At 39.5% G+C, this 13,698-nt stretch overlaps 1 long non-coding RNA gene across 1 annotated transcript in view; it reads left to right on the top strand.

Moving 5' to 3' along the window:
- Nucleotides 1-11,025: 11,025 nt before the first annotated feature.
- The window catches only part of LOC138425664 (uncharacterized), a 67,980-nt gene continuing 65,307 nt past the window's right edge, over nt 11,026-13,698 (top strand). Inside the window, exons 1-2 of the long non-coding RNA XR_011251299.1 lie at nt 11,026-11,086; nt 11,813-12,122. This is a non-coding gene — a long non-coding RNA (uncharacterized lncRNA). The remainder of the gene's footprint in view (nt 11,087-11,812; nt 12,123-13,698) is intronic.

The raw sequence follows: 13,698 nt of genomic DNA, 5'->3' as shown, positions 1-13,698 counted from the left end.
GTCCAAAAGACTGTTCTATACATTGATGTCTCTTTTGTTGTCTTGCATACAGGGTTATCATTACCATCTTTCTAAATTCCATATATATGTGTTAGTATACTGTATTGGTGTTTTTCTTTCTGTCTTACTTCACTCTGTATAATAGGCTCCAGTTTCATCCACCTCATTAGAACTGATTCAAATGTATTCTTTTTAATGGCTGAGTAATACTCCATTGTGTATGTGTACCACAGCTTTCTTATCCATTCATCTGCTGATGGACATCTAGGTTGCTTCCATGTCCTGGCTATTATAAACAGTGCTGTGATGAACATTGGGGAACACGTGTCTCTTTCACTTCTGGTTTCCTCAGTGTGTATGCCCAGCTGTGGGATTGATGGGTCATATGGCAGTTCTATTTCCAGTTTTTAAAGGAATCTCCATACTGTTCTCCATAGTGGCTGTACTAGTTTGCATTCCCACCGACAATGTAAGAGGGTTCCCTTTTCTCCACACCCTCTCCAGCATTTATTGCTTGTAGACTTTTGGATCGCAGCCATTCTGATTGGGTGAAATTTGCTTTTCTCTGATAATGAGTGATTTTGAGCATCTTTTCATGTGTTTGTTAGCCATCCGTATGTCTCTTTGGAGAAATATCTGTTTAGTTCTTTGGCCCATTTTTTGATTGGGTCGTTTATTTTTCTGGAATTGAGCTGCATGAGTTGCTTGTATATTTTTGAGATTAGTTGTTTGTCAGTTGCTTCATTTGCTATTATTTTCGCCCATTCGGAAGGCTGTCTTTTCACCTTGCTTATAGTTTCCTTTGTTGTGCAGAAGCTTTTAATTAGGTCCCATTTGTTTATTTTTGCTTTTATTTCCAATATTCTGGGAGGTGGGTCATAGAGAATCCTGCTGTGATTTGTGTCAGAGAGTGTTTTGCCTATGTCTTCCTCTAGGAGTTTTATAGTTTCTGGTCTTACGTTTAGATCTTTAATCCATTTTGAGTTTATTTTTGTCAAATGAGTCTTAATTGCAGTCATTATTATTTTTTCTTTTTGATGTTTAAGTGATTCCATCTTTTGCCAGTGGGAGTACCTTTATTTTGTTTCATCTAACTCTGAATCTTTGATAGTTTTTTTTTTTTTTTTAAGTTCTGGCAGGACAAGATATTTCAGGATCATTTTCTATATCTCCTTCTCCAGACCTGGAATTAGCCATTTCTCCAAGGAGTCTTGGTTCCTTTCAGTGGGATGAGTGATTGCATAGCTTTGTGAATGGTTATAACTTCTTTTACAGCTTATCAAAATCAATAAAATTAAGTTCATTATGAGATTGAATTCAGACTAAATTACTTGGTAACCGGATACATGAGAACCTAAGCAAGGTCCATGTTTCCCAAATGAGACAATATACGGAAATCACAACATGTTACCTGGCATCAAATTTCATGATTCAAATAATAGAACTGCAAGTCTGAAAGAGACCCTAGTTTTGACCAAGTACAATTCATTCATTCACTCTTGAGAAACCTGAGGCCCAAGAGATTAAAATTCTGCCTAAAACTACAAAGAGGATAAAATTAGAAAAGAAAGTAATGACTCCAGAGTCCTGGATCTCACACTGGGGCTATTTTGATAAAAAACAGTCTTCCAGACCTATTGGGGCTTCTATCTATTCAAAAATAAAGGAGATTTGAAAGCACTTGGCACATTAGTTATAAAACAATGTTATGGAAAGTTCATCAGTCTTATGTTTTGAAGACCTGATTCCTGGCTCTGCCACTGACTAGCTTGATATTTTGGGAAAGTCAATTAACTGCTTTGCATCTTAGTTGCTGCATGTGTAAAACTGTAATAAATTCTTTAATCTCAGCTCATTGTAAGGATAGGGTTTCCCTGGTGGCTCAGTGGTAAAGAATCCACCTACCAATGCAGGAGATGCTGGTTCATACATGGAAAAGGAAATGGCAACCCATTCCAGTATTCTTGCCTGGAAAATCCCATGGACAGAGGAGCCTGGTGTTGAATAACTAAACAACAACAACACTGTGAGAATGAAAATACAATATATTATATATGAAAGTGCATAGCTCATAATTGCTAAATAATGATCATCATATTAAAAATTTTATTCAATTCTCCAATTTAATACAAATGTATCCTTCTCCTCTAAAGGAAATTTGGCTTTGATTAGACTGATCCCTAAGTACCTAATTCTGAAATTGAGTTCAGGGAATACTGCACAAAGGCATTGAGCAAAAGTCTGCAGGAAAGATGCAATACATAGTCACTCACTGTCAGGGGACATTCAACATTAAGGAATCCACACGTTGTTTTCTTCTTCCGTGTGCTGTTTCTCAAGGGCCCTCTGTTCCTTATCAGTTCCTGGAAAACAGGAACAGGCAGAGTTGCATGCAGTTCTCAGGACTGAGGTCACGAGACAGATCACATGCGTGGATTCCCTTCAATGCCCTTTTACTTTAATGAAATCTATTCAGTCACCTCCCTATTACTCAGGATATGGATTGTCTTCTGGCCCTGTGATGATTCTTCTTCGCCTAGTTTTGTTTTTACTCAACTTTATTTTTGCTGCCTAAAGCTTCCTTGTATGGATATATATAAAGCACACGCTGCTACAAATAAAGTAGCCTTGTTTCACTTGAGACTCGGGTCCCTTGCGTCCTTTTTGTCAACTCCAGTCCCCGGGTCCTGGTCTATGAAGACCGTGACAAGTGGCCCCCAAACAGGGACCTGGTGAACGCCCTTGGCAGGCGGACGGAGTGACTGTTAGGACCTACAGAGGTCAATAAGTGCAGGGTTATGGGGCAAACGGCTGGAAAGCCCCACCACTTTTCTACTTGACTTCACCATTTATTTAAGGTTCGTGTCAACGAATAGAGGCTTGTCTCTAAACGGTGGTTGAACGTATTCCCTGGTTCCCCGATGAAGGCAATTTCGATTTCAATGGACAATGTCGTTTCATGATGTGGCCCGAGATCGTGCCAATTCTAGTGCTCGAGCTGGCACTCGCTAAAACCAAATTACTTTTGAAATGTTAACTGGTACAGGGCAATTTGATGTGGTGAAAGCTCAAATACAATGCCCTCCTTTGTTGCATGAGAAATTGAAAGTTGCCCTTGAAGCTTGGGATCGAATTACTCCTCAAGGGGAACCTAAAGGTAGCTACACTAAGATATTACAAGGGCCTAATGAAGCCTATGCTGATTTTTTAGCTAGACTGGAAGTTGCTATTTCCCGTAGTGTAATCAGACAGAAATGAGGAGCCTATTTGGACAGAGCAATGGCCCCATACAAAAGCCCCTTAGGGGCTACTAAGGAACTTATAGATACGTAATTGAAATTAAAATATATTGAGGAATCTTATTCCCCTTGAATTCTCCCATTTTTGGAATGAAAAAGAAATCTGGCAAATGGTGTCTCTTAACAGACCTTAGAAAAGTTAATGCTTCTATGAAACCTATGGGTGCATTGCAACCAGGAATTCCATCACCTACCACTATTCCTCAAAACTGGCATATTATTATTACAGATTTACAAGATTGCTTTTTTACTATACCCTTACACCCTCTAGACTGAGAGAGATTTGCTTTCTCTCTACCTTATCCTAATCATATCGGGCCTCATAAATGGTATCAATGGACCGTGTTGCTTCAAGGAATGATGAATTCTCCCACCATGTGTCAATATTATGTAGCCAAAGCCCTTGAACCTGTGAGAAGACAATTTCCTAACTTTCTTGTTATTCATTATATGGATGATATATTGTTTTCAGCTCCATCTGTTTTAGAAACTCAACAGATGTTTGACATAGCTCAATGATGCTTAAAAGACTCTGGATTAATCATTGCCCCTGAAAAGATTCAAACCTCTACACCTTACCATTACCTAGGATCTATTGTTAATAGACAACATATTACTCCCCAACTAACATAGATTCATGTTGATAAATTATCAACCTTGAATGATTTTCAAAAACCTTTAGGCGATATAAACTGGATTAGACCCTCTTTAAACCTTGCAAGTTATCAACTGACTAATCTATTTAATACTTTGAAAGGAGATCCCAATTTAAATAGCCCTTGTTCACTTTCACAAGAGGCATGAAAGAAACTGTTTAGTATAAAATAAATTGCAATAGCAGTTTCTTACTCATATTAGACTTCAATTACCTCTAGAGTTGTTTATACTCCCCTTTCTCCATTCTCCCACAGGACTTCTTGCCCAAGAAGAATATCCAATAGAATGGATATATACTCACTTTAGAGGGACAAGGTCACTTAGACCCTATCTTGATTTGATCGCTCTAATCATTATCAATGGAAGAAATAGAGCTAAGACTCTATTTGGCTCCGATCCTCATAAAATTGTAATACCTATTAATAAATCTCAAGTTGAGAGCGTATTACAAACTTCTACCAATTTCCAAATAGCCTTCTAGGAATATTCTGGAGAAATTTCATTTCATTATCCCTCTAACAAACTCTGGAATTTCTTCAAAAAACCCGAATTTATTATCTCTCACATTGTTATATCACAACCTATACCTCAAGCTGATGTTTTCTATATAGATGGGACTAAAAATGCCAAAGCCTCATTCTGGTCTCTCAAAGAATATAAAGTCTTTTATACTAAATTTCATTCTGCTCAACAAAATGAATTATATGCTCTTATTCAGGTTATTCACCTATATCCTTACCCTATTAATATAGTTTCTGACTCCTTATATTCAGTTTTTATATTAAGAAATATAAAATACCCAGATTGGAACACATTTCTGCCTTCCTGGCCCCTGACTCATGGTAATGAACAAGCTGATAAACTCGTCTCTTTTGCTACTCCTGACATGCTCTATTGCATAATAATGCTGGCTCCTTACACCAAATTTGAAAAATTCCATACCGCCATGCCAAGAAAATCAATAATTGCTTTACCTGTAGACTCCTACATCTTAGACCCATTGCACAAGGTATCAATCCTTGAGGATTACAACCCAATGAGCTATGACAAATGGATGTAACTCATTGCCCTGAACTTTCTCCATTTTATTTCTTACATGTCTGTATCGACACAAATTCTTCTTTTATCTGGGCCACACCTCTTCGAGGTGAGGCTACACAGCACGTTATCTCACCTATTAGCTTGTTTTGAAGTAAAGGGAACTCCTAGTTCTATAAAAACAGACAATGGCCCTGCCTATGTTTCTAGGCAGTTCAAACATTTTTTACAATCATTTTCTATTAAACATATTACAGGTATTCCTTATAATTCACAAATACAAGACATAGTTGAACGAGCACATCACACACTGAAACTACAAATAAAAAAATTTAAAAAGGGGGAATACACAAGAACACTTCTATCTTTCTTATCCAGAGCAGATTTTACTAGATTTCAATGCAATATATTCTTTAATCCTATAACTACTGTTAACACAGCTTTATTTGTTTTAAATTTTTTAAACTTATTGCAGGGAGATATCTTGAGAAGAGCAGAAAAACATTTCGAGGAATTTAAGGACACCTCTCTTCCTCTGCCCATTTGGTATCAAGATGGGCTAACTAAACAATGGAAATCTGGAAAATTAATCTTACAGGGAAAGGGGTATGCTTGCATTTCTGTAGATGGATCCAACAAAATCAATTGGCTCCCTCTTCGGAAGATTCTCCCAGGGGAGCCTCCAGCATGCAAAATAGAAAACAAAAACAAAAACAACAAACAACAAACCGACAAAATCCCCAGGAAGAAGAAATTTCAATACAGGCAATGGAGGCTCTAAAAATCTCCAAGAAGCACTGCCCTCGATGTCATCAACCTCATGATCTCCCTACTTGGGGACAGATAAAAACCCTTACATGGCACCCCACTCCAGTACTCTTGCTTGGAAAATCCCATGGATGGAGGAGCCTGGTGGGTTACAGTCCATGGGGTCGCACAGAGTCAGATACGACTGAGCGACTTCACTTTTCACTTTCATGTACTGGAGAAGGAAATGGCAACTCACTCCAGTGTTCTTGTCTGGAGAATCCCAGGGATGGGGGAGCCTGGTGGGCTGCTGTCTATGGGGTCGTGCAGAGTCGGACATGACTGAAGCAACTTAGCAGCAGTAGCAGCAGCAAATCACCTGAAAATCTGGTTTCTCAAAAGGGAATGCCTCAGAATCCAGAAAATATTTTTGTTGCTATGCTTGCTTTTGCTTCCTTTGCTCAAGCTGATTTGATTAATCATACATATTGGGCCTATATACCTAACCCCCCTTTATTGCAGGTTGTAGAATGGACAGATAAAGGACCGGTCGTATCCACCACTGACTCAGAACATATGCCTCCTCCTTGGAGCTTGGCGGGGCCCTCTCATCCTGAGGAAGAAGGAAGACTAATTAATATTTCTCTAGGTTATGAAATCCTTCCTTTATGCATGGGTCCAACAGAATTATGTATTAATGTTAGTTGACAAATGTGGGCTTTCGTCCTGCCTCCAAAAAAGAACTTTCGTACATTGCTTGGACTGTTTACTGCCCTATCTCTCTATGAGAACTGTGTCAACACTACTAAAACTCTAGGAAAAGGACAAAAGTCATTATGCAAGGGGTTTACTTATAAGAACTTTAAATATACTCCTATTTACTAGGATAGATGTCAAGCTAAATCAGGGAAATTAATGTTTGTGGCCGATTACACCATTGTCGATTGGGGACCCCATGATATGTGGTTATCTAACTGCTCAGATGATATTAACAGCACTATATGTGATTATGCTACTCAAGCAGCATGGAAGGTTACCAAAACTATGATGGAACATTTCCATGACAAAGGACTTCTTGGCTGGCTTGATGGTGGAATGGCACCTCCTCACCCTCAAATCATCCTCAATAAATGGAGGGCCTGAACAATGGGACATCTAGAAACTTGCTGTGGGCACCAAAGAACTTGGAACTTGGACTGCATACTTCACAGGGACCAGTCGTAGTCATAGTGACTATTCCTTTCATTATAATCATTCATATTTCACACAGGCTTATGTTCCCCTTCCTTTTGTTGTAGCCATATGGAACTTAAAGTTCAATAAGTTCTGTAACTTCTATAGATTGAAAACTATATACTTGTCTTAACTTCTCTATTTCTATAAAAAATGAATCCCTTTTGATTCTTTGATCTCGACGTAATCTGTGGTTGCCAGTAGATCTCCAATGACCCTGGGAGGAGGGTCCCATGGCAGGACTTGCCTCCTGGTTACTCACTAAATTACTCCAGTGATCTAAACGATTCATTGGATGGCTAATTCTTGGCATTTTGGGATTAATAGCCATTGGCACTACTGCCACTGTAGCAGGCATCACTTTATGAACTTCAATTCAAGCACAAAACTTTATTCAAAATTGGACCAAAGATGCTCATACTATCTCGGCCACTCAGGCTCAGATAGGTGAAAAAGCTCAAGATAAAATACAGGAACTGAGAACAGCCATCCAATGGGTCAGAGATCAATTAGTAGATTTACAAAAACAAGTATTACTAAACTGTGATTGGAATTCTACTTAATTTTGTATCACTCCTTTTCGGTTCAACTATAGTGCTTACAGTTGGGAACAAATCAAATTTCACTTGCAAGACAAACATGATAATCCTTCCTTAAATGTACAATTATTACAAAAAAAAAAAAATCTTTAGAGCCTTCTCTAAGAGTCTGCCCTCTTCCAACAATTTGGAAACTTTAGCTGAACAACTAGCTGATCAATTATCTGGGCTAGACCCTCGAGGATGGTTCCAAAGCATTACTCATAGTATTGGGTCTGGAACTGTAACATTGATAATTGTCCTGGTAATTATATTTGTAATATACCAATACCTTTTAACTAAAATTGTTCAAACTATATAAACTCAGTTGGTCAAGGCCTTTTTCACAAAAATAATAAAAAAGGGGGAATTGTCAGGGGACATTCAACGTTAAGGAATCCACATGTGCCAGAGTCCAGCTCCAGCAGACAGGGGATCAGCCTGAAGGGATGAGAGGTGTCGCTGGGAAATGATGTAGCCTCTGACTCGAGGTATGGGACTACATGTTTATTTCAAGCATCAGGTTCTCTTTTATACTTTTTCAAAAGCATTAGGTTAGAGGTTTGACATTTTCAGTTCCCCCTTGCCCAGATTATTGTCTCATTGTTGCCCTTTAAACAGAGTTCCTGCTTCAGTGATTCTCTCAGAATCGAGTTTACTTGTGATTACATTGTAACTCATGCTGATGTCTGGGCTGCATACCATATTCCTCAGTTTATCTCTTATCTTTCTAAATCCTGCTTGCCCCTAGTATCCTAAGCTCACTATCTCCTAAAAAGTCTTCTAAATATTCTTAATTATTCCTAAACCCTAAACTCAGCAAACTTCCTTTGCCATAAACATTTCCCTCACAAACAAGTCTCAGATAACAATCCTTCCCATGGCCACAAGCTGTGGCCTATGTGCTCATCCTGGGACATTATTTGTAAAATCCTTAAACAAATGTCAATGGTTACCTTATAGATTATTTTCTGGGCCCACAACTGCAGAAGGCTTTGTGCTTTCTCACGCTTCTCTCAAGAACAATAAGCACCCTAATATTCTTTCCAGGCAACTCAACCAAAGAAAGGAAGAAACAAGTCAGAATCACAAGAGCTAACTCCTTCATCCTGGGTCTGTGCCTGCAGAATGAAGAGAGGGGGCTGGGGCCGTGCCTCCGTTTTGTCAGTAATGCCTAACGTGGCTCCTGACACACATGTTGTTTTCTTCTTTTGCGTGCTGTTTCTCAAGGGCCCTCTGTTTCTTATCAGTTTCTGGAAAACAGGAATGAGCAGAGCTGCATGCAGTTCTCAGGACTGAGGTCATGAGACAGTGCATGCACGGATTCCCTTCAATGACCTTTTACTTTAATGTATCAGTCACGTCCCTATTACTCAGGATATGGATTGTCTTCTGGCCCCTGTGACAATTGTTATTCGCCTAGTGTCACGGTCTTTGTAGGCCGGGACCTGGGGACTGGAGCTGATGAGAAGAAGGATGTAGGGGAACCAAGTCTTGAGTGAAACAAGGGTGCTTTATTTGCAGAAAAGCATGCTTATATATCTTCATACAAGGCAGCTTTAGGCAGTAAAAAAATTGAGCAAAAACATAGCCAAGCAAATAACAACCTTCAAAGGGCCAGAAAGCATTCCCTATCCTGAGTAAGAGGGGCATAACTGAGTAGACTTCCTTGGTGGCTCAGACTGTAAAGTGTCTGCCTATGATACGGGAGACACAGGTTTGATCCCTGGGTGGGGAAGATACCATGGAGAAGGAAATGGCAACCCACTCCAGTACTCTTGCCTGGAAAATCCCATGGATGGAGAATCCTGGTAGGTTATGGTCCATGGGTCACAAAGAGTTGGACACGACTGAGCCATTTCACTTTCACTTTCAAGGTCACTGAAGGGAGTCACTGAAAGGAATCCAAGCAGGTGCCCTTTCTCATGATCTCAGTCCTAAGAACTGCATGCAGCTCTGCTCATTCCCGTTTTCCAGGAACTGATAAGGAATAGAGAATCCTTGAGAGACGACACACAAAAGAAAAGAATAACATATTGGATCCCTTAAAGCTGAATGTTTCCTGACAGCCTAGTTTTGTTTTTGCTCAACTTTATTTTTGCTGCTAAAGCTTTCTTGTATGGAGATATATAAAGCACATGCTGCTACAAATAAAGTATCCTTGTTTCTTTTGAGACTTGGGTCCCCTGTGTCCTTCTTTTTGTAGACTCCAGTCCCCAGGTGCTGGTCTATAAAGACCGTGACAACTCACTTTCCAGGCTGAGTTGATACAGTCTTTCTTCCTGATATCAATCTTCTTAACAGTATTAACATCCAGTATACATATCACAGGGTACATTTATGAAAGACTTTGCTATAACCTTTGCGGACATGAAGATACCTTCCTTACATAGCAGATCCTCAGACTACCACTTAAATAATGTAGCCCAATTGAGATATAATTCATTTACATTATTCTTGGTTAATGCTAATCTCATAAAGTCTCCTAAAATAATTAATGCTGAAATTTTGCCAGGGATCCATGTCAAGCTTTTCAGCCTAATTCCACAGTTTATCTCTCTTTCTCTTTTTTTTAGTTCTTGAAAATTTGGATATTTGCCAATCTCAGCCAAGAGTCACAGTTCTTAAAAATGGCCTTCAGGGGCCCTGTGGTCAATCTACCTGCAATTGGTATTTTGAATCCTTGTAGCCATTTTATTTGGGTATGAAGACTTGCACTCATTTAAGGCAAGTAGTTATTCTTTCATTATCTCCTTGTATGTCCCAAAATTTACTTTCCTCATATTAATGTTTGTCCTACTGTTCCCAATTTGAAGATCACTATCCTTGATGGAGAAACAGAAGCCTGATTGGTGTTAAGTAATTCTATAGCCCCTCTTCTGTCTGTTGAAATTACTAAATTTATTTCCAGAGTCTTTTTAAAAAAGTCAGCAAATATTTCAGTCTTACAAAACAATGATATAAGAAACACTTAACATCTATCTTAAGACCTAAATATTACAGATATAATTATATCCCCTTGTCTACTCTTTTCCAATTCCTCTTCTCTTCAGGTTAGCTACTACCTTGATATTGATGTTGCTATTTCAAAGCATGTTTAAATATTGTTAGTACATATGTGGGTAGCCATAAACATTTTATAGTATAATTTATCTGTTTTGTTAATTTTATACATATAGTTTCACTCTGTACATATTTAAGTTTGAGAGGCTTGATTTGATTTAGGTTCAGTACTTTTGGAGCTTACATTCATGTAATTCTGATTAACTCTGTGCTCCATTTTCTTTCGTTGTTTTCCCTCTTCACACGCTGAAGAAAATCAGTTTCATATTTAAGCTCATCTGTTCTCCACGTGGCATCAGTTCCAATCTAGTAAGCGGGGACTGGGACCGTCCAGCTTCTTAGGGTTTGCAGCCTTGGACCAAAGAGAAGAATCCTCCGGAGGTCCTAGCAGGGCGAGCCGCGCATTACCATAGAGACCGCGGACTGGAAATGCGCTATCTGCACTTCCGAGATCAGCCCCTAGACCCTGAGGTAAGGATGGGGTTTTTCTAGCCTCTTCTGAGGAGGTCCTTCGACTTCTTCGGCCCCACCGCGGCGAAGACAGGACCGACAAGACCCGGGAAGATGCGGGGGTCGCGGGGCAGGTCTGTTAGGCCCTTTCCGGGATTCTGGCGGGAGCCTCTTTCTGGCCTCCTGTGGCTGGGTTTGCGATCTGAGGTGGGATGGGATGTAGGAGGTCCTGCCTGCTGAAGCCTAGTTTATCTTTACCTCTTCTAGTCATGTTTCCACCCCTCACCCCCACCCCCCTTGCTCGCCCTTCTTTAGGCTTTCTTTAATATTACAATTAAAAATTTTTTATTTGGCAAACCGGTTAATACAGTATTTATTTTGAGTCAGGCCTTGGTTCTAAGTGCAGTATATGCATTAACTCCTTTAATTCTCAAACAATCCAATGAGGTAAGTATTATCACTCCCCCAGTTTTTAGATAAGCAACTTGAAGCCTAGGTATACTAAAAACTTACCTACAGTCACATAGCTGCTAAGGTGAGGAAAAAAATAAAACTAAACGATATGGTGCTATTAACCTCAACACTAGTTTCCTCACAAATTCTGAATCTCTGATTAGAGCTTTAACTTCCTCTTTGTCACTTTCTTTCCTGTCAGGCTGCTCGGTTCTTTTGTGAGTTTTGTTGATGTGGTATTGTTCCTATTCATGACGTTCCCTCTCTCTTTTTTTCCCTGCCCTTTTCTTTCAGGCCAGTAACCTAAAATGCAGAGTGGAGCTTCTAAACTTCACTGGTCTCTAAAGCCATACTGCCAGTGAACAAAAAACGCAGAGAGGCTCCTGTCCCTTGGCTCAAAATATCAGTTACTGGGAGAAGGCAGTTATTTTGATGGGGTTCACAGGGATTTTGCTCCCTTGAGGAGGCCTATCCTGAGCAGCACGCCTTGGATGTCCTACCTGGAGAGAGATGGTACTGGATATGGTTACATGATTCACTTAGTAGAGAGATGGTCACAGGAGTGATGGGAGATGGAGAGCCAGATCTGGATGGAGAAGAATGGGTAAGGGGAGGCCAGGGGAGAGAAACAATGAATGATGTGATTTTCTTAATGGTTCAAGAAAATACTGACAAAATGCTTCATTTGAGATTCTCCCTTAACTGCTTTGTAATTGACTGTATTGATAGTCTTTAAAGTTGCATGCTTTTGTAGGAAAGACTGTGTGTATTGTTTGTCTTTTCCTAAAATGGAATGAAACTTGGATTTTCCTTTTCACTGTAATCCAGAGAGATTGCTCTTTTATATCTTTACTGGGATTGTAATTTTAACATGTAAATAATCCTTTAAAAAATTTATTTATTTGGCTACACCAATTCTTAGTTGTGGCATGTAGGATCTTTGCTGCAGCATGGGAACTTTTAGCTGTGGCATGTGGAATCTTGTTCCTTGACCAGGGATTGAACCTGGACCCCTGCATTAGGGACACAGTGTCTTAGCCACTGGACCCTGGCTTTTGATTCACTGTTTGCTCAACACTGGCCCATAGTCATCCAGCCTGAAAATATCATTCCTTTTTCTTGAATCCTGCAAAACAGAGGTGGGGAGCTAGCAGTCATCTTTCTGCTTATGAGGTGAATTTTGGTGGAAAAGGAGCATACCTTAAAAATGATGGTACCAAGAGCTGATTTTTAGTTGTTACACATATGACTATTACCAAAAAAAAAAAAAAAAAAAAAAAAAGACCCAAGTGAACACTGGGCTGTACTATACCTGATATATCTATGGGAGGAGAGGCCAACCTTCAGTTTAATAACACCAGCTTTCCCTGTCAGCACCTTGTACACCTGGAGCAGATGCTAAACAATTCATTTGTTTATTCATTTAATTCATGCATTCATTCACACATTTGTTGAGTGTATTTGAAGTGCCAGGTGATGATTCTGGTACCAAGTATGATACCTCAAGGTACTTCAGTCTGGTTGGTGAAACAGACTAGAAAATCTGTGATAACAATCCAGTGTGATAAACACTGTGATAGAAGCAGGTACAGGGTGTTGTGGGAGTAGGATCAGAGGTAAAATGGGAATAAAATATGTGGCTTAAAAATTTTTGGCTTTATGTTTGAGTATATGTATAGGGTATATCAGAGAAAAGGATTTGAGATTGCTAGATGGATTTGAGATGTGCTAGACTGAGATTTTTGAGGCAAGAGACTGGAGTTATCCCTAGAATATCATGAGATATGATTTGTATTTAGTAAGTATTTGTTGTATGAGTCCATCCCTGGGTTGGAAAGATCCCCTGGAGGAGGGCATGGCAGCCCACTCCAGTATTCTTGCCTGGAGAATCCCATGGACAGAGGAGCCTGGAAGGCTATGGTCTGTGGGTTGCAGAGTTGGAAACAAGTGAAGTGCCTTAGTACGCATGTGCTTATACTGAGGATATGGTAAGTCCCCTACAAATGAACAAGTTCCATGAACAAGTTCTGTTCTGAGAGTGTGTTTGTAAGTCCAGTTGTTCATAAGTCCAACAAAGTTAGCCTGGGTACCCAACTAACTATATACTCAATCAACTGTTTAGTACTGTACAACTAACTATATACTCAATCAGCTGTTTAGTACTGTACAATAATAGGTTT

The sequence above is a fragment of the Ovis canadensis genome, chromosome 20 (assembly GCF_042477335.2).
Source record: "Ovis canadensis isolate MfBH-ARS-UI-01 breed Bighorn chromosome 20, ARS-UI_OviCan_v2, whole genome shotgun sequence".
Taxonomy (NCBI): Eukaryota; Metazoa; Chordata; class Mammalia; order Artiodactyla; family Bovidae; genus Ovis; species Ovis canadensis.
The sequence above is the reverse complement of the archived record's forward strand: the minus strand, read 5'-3'. Positions and strand labels throughout refer to the sequence as shown.